Source organism: Coffea arabica, chromosome 10c, assembly GCF_036785885.1.
Source record: "Coffea arabica cultivar ET-39 chromosome 10c, Coffea Arabica ET-39 HiFi, whole genome shotgun sequence".
NCBI lineage: Eukaryota > Viridiplantae > Streptophyta > Magnoliopsida > Gentianales > Rubiaceae > Coffea > Coffea arabica.
The window spans coordinates 47,821,167-47,824,037 of NC_092329.1; the positions used below are offsets into that span (position 1 = coordinate 47,821,167).

Below are 2,871 nucleotides of genomic sequence, written 5' to 3' on the forward strand. Positions count from 1 at the left end.
CATCAATGAATTCACTTCCAAATTTGGGAAAGTAATCAACATCCACAACCGAATAGAACTACATTCAATAAATATTTTTCAAAATCCTCTTTTCAAGTTTAAACCTTCAGATTAAAGATATACTTTCCATCAGGAATTGTCAATAAACATATGAAAGCATAAAACAAAATGGACTTCGTTTGCCTAATCTGCTCAAAGTTGGCCCCTAGAATTTGTCCAGAAAAACTTCCTTAGTTTCTCTAACTCAACCACAATACCATTTCAGATTTAGTAAACCTAAAGAGAGGCTTATTTGCAAAAGAGACGAATCAATTAAAGAAAAGAGAAAAGATGGCTCACTTGTTACTGGCACTCTCTGCTTTTCTTGCTAACTGCAGCAGCCAGTCATAGCTGAAATGAGAATGACAAGGATTAGTTTGTGCAGTATATAAATTTATTTACTTATTCAGCATAACTGCATCTGTTTAATGCAAAAGTGCATGTTTATTTAAGTGTTTGCTTGCAATATTGATGACAATATTGTTGTAGTCCCTTTCTTCCTTGAAAAGCCAATGATGATTTTCAAGCTCATATGACTCACTTTGAGAGAGGGTCTATTACGTCTAGTAGCGAAAACTTGGCCAAAAAGTAGTTAACAGAGGTTCTAATTTTACACTTTGACATGCATTTTAGATTTTCCTAGAGTTTTACACCATAAACAGAAATTCCAATTTGAACAATTAATTTCTTTACTAGTAAACTACAAAGACATGATCACCTGGAAAAACATCAACATGTAAATCTTAAAAGAACAAAATAGAAGTCTGAATTTTACTAAACAGACAGAAACCATCAATTTGAGGCAGCACTAAAAATGGGAACATGCCCAAGTCAAAGTATTACCTAAATCAATTAATCTTGGTAACTGCATTCTTACAAACTTAACCTTAGTCATTTAAAATTAAGTAACAAAGTAAATGTAACAGAGAAAGAGAATCAATGCAGGATTCAAACCACAATATTCAAAATCTAAAAACTCATAAAGTTCCTGATTCATGCCATGGATGTATCATAATATCGAAACCGAATCTGTAATAAGATAATTTTTATAAGATCCAGAAATGAATCAAAAGTAAAGCAAATAAAGCTCCTTAAAATAATGACTGGTGAGCATGAAAACAATTACAGAAGACCTTTGAAAATGTGAGCTAATAGCAAACCTTGACTACATTTAAAGTGAAGCAAAGGCATGACCATATGAATAAATCTGGAAAAGTTAATATCATTGGTTTTACCTTGAGAAACATTAAACCTCTTTAACCAATGAGCACAATCAACAAAAGGCTTTCTACAAGATGAACTCCAGCTTGCTTCACATGCATAAAGAAGAAAAGAAAAAGCAACTTTAACAGAATATAACATATGAAACATCGCAGGATACCTAGAAATACATATCTCCAACATTATTTGGAAAATAACTTCCACTTAATTCCCCCAAAATATTTTTGCATGTAGTGATGAACATTATTTCCTTATGATGGTGACAAGGAAAATACATTTCATAGAGGCAATTTAAGCTAATTTGCAGTATCAATTAATTTATATAAAAGAAAACATTATATGGCATTCCCATGAAGTTCTTCACCGGTGGCTATTGGAACACTTTAGCTACTAATTCTCATTGAAAGCTTTATGTAGACAATTAAAATCATAGCCAGTTTTACAAAAAATAAAATTTTCAAATGCAAAAGCTTATAAATTAACAAAGGCAGCTACAAGATCAAAATTTGAAAGCTTTCATTCAACTACTGAAACAAGTTTTCTTGCAGTCTCATACACAAATCACATAGCAGAGCTAGAATACTGAAATAACAATTCTTAATAGAAAGAAGTTTATTTACTGAATTGTCTCTGAACTTACTAGCCACCAGGGAGACTCTGGAAGACTGGAACTGAAAAAAAGGCCTAGCAACTGCAGTATACATGGAATGGTTCCTGAAATGACTGAGTACAGAAAAGTCCTTTTCAACTGACTAACAATCGTACCAGGAAATGGAGGTAGGGAAAACAGAATTACCAATCAGAGCCAAGGTACGCCAGGAGATGAAATTTCCAAATAACATACATCACTGACAACCGCAGCATATCATCAACTGAAGTTTTATAAGCATCCAGCTTCAAAACCATCAAATTGAACCCAAAATCTTATTCTCCAACCAATTTATAAATTATACAAATTACAAATTATGAATTATGTAGAATCGGGAGATGAAAATAGATGACCCAGTTGCAAAGGTCAAGGGACTAGAATGAATAATTTGCCAGTATTCAAGAAATATTTCAATAATGGCAAAATAGAATCTGTAATAACATGATTTTTATAAAATCCATTAACGAATGAAAAGTAAAAGAAGCACATAAACTAAAAATGATGACGAAAAAAAAGAGATTTCTTTCTTTGATTTGAACTCTGTGACTAGGGCATCATCAAAAGGATCTTCGAAGGTTGGGATACAAACCTCAACTGAATAAAGATTGAGAGCAAAAATCACCAATGGAGCTAAGATAATGAAATTTAAAAAATTAAAAGAAGAGATTACCGAGTTAATCTAGATTTCTTCATCAACTCGTCCATGAGTTTTAAAAGTAATCCAGATTCAAAAATTTCAATTAATCCAGCTTTCTTCATCAACTCGTCCACGAGTTTCAAAGTTAATCCAGCTTCAAAAGTTTCGCTCAAATTAGATTGGTTTCATCGGTGGAGACTTGGATAAGATCGGAAGAACAAGAAAGTGCATCAATTTTGATAGAACACGGCATCGTCTTTGATAAAACAATACTTCAGGTGCTATTGCTGCTTCTCGTCATCGCTATTAATTGTAAAAACATCCA

The 2,871-nt window shown here is 32.5% G+C and overlaps 1 long non-coding RNA gene across 1 annotated transcript; it reads right to left on the reverse strand.

Moving 5' to 3' along the window:
• Nucleotides 1–338: 338 nt before the first annotated feature.
• On the reverse strand, nt 339–2,068 carry LOC140016297 (uncharacterized). The gene is made up of 3 exons (XR_011822675.1): nt 1,901–2,068; nt 1,275–1,349; nt 339–390 (listed from the first exon to the last, which is right to left on the reverse strand). It is a non-coding gene; the product is annotated as an uncharacterized lncRNA (long non-coding RNA).
• Between the last annotated feature and the right edge of the window lie 803 nt (nt 2,069–2,871).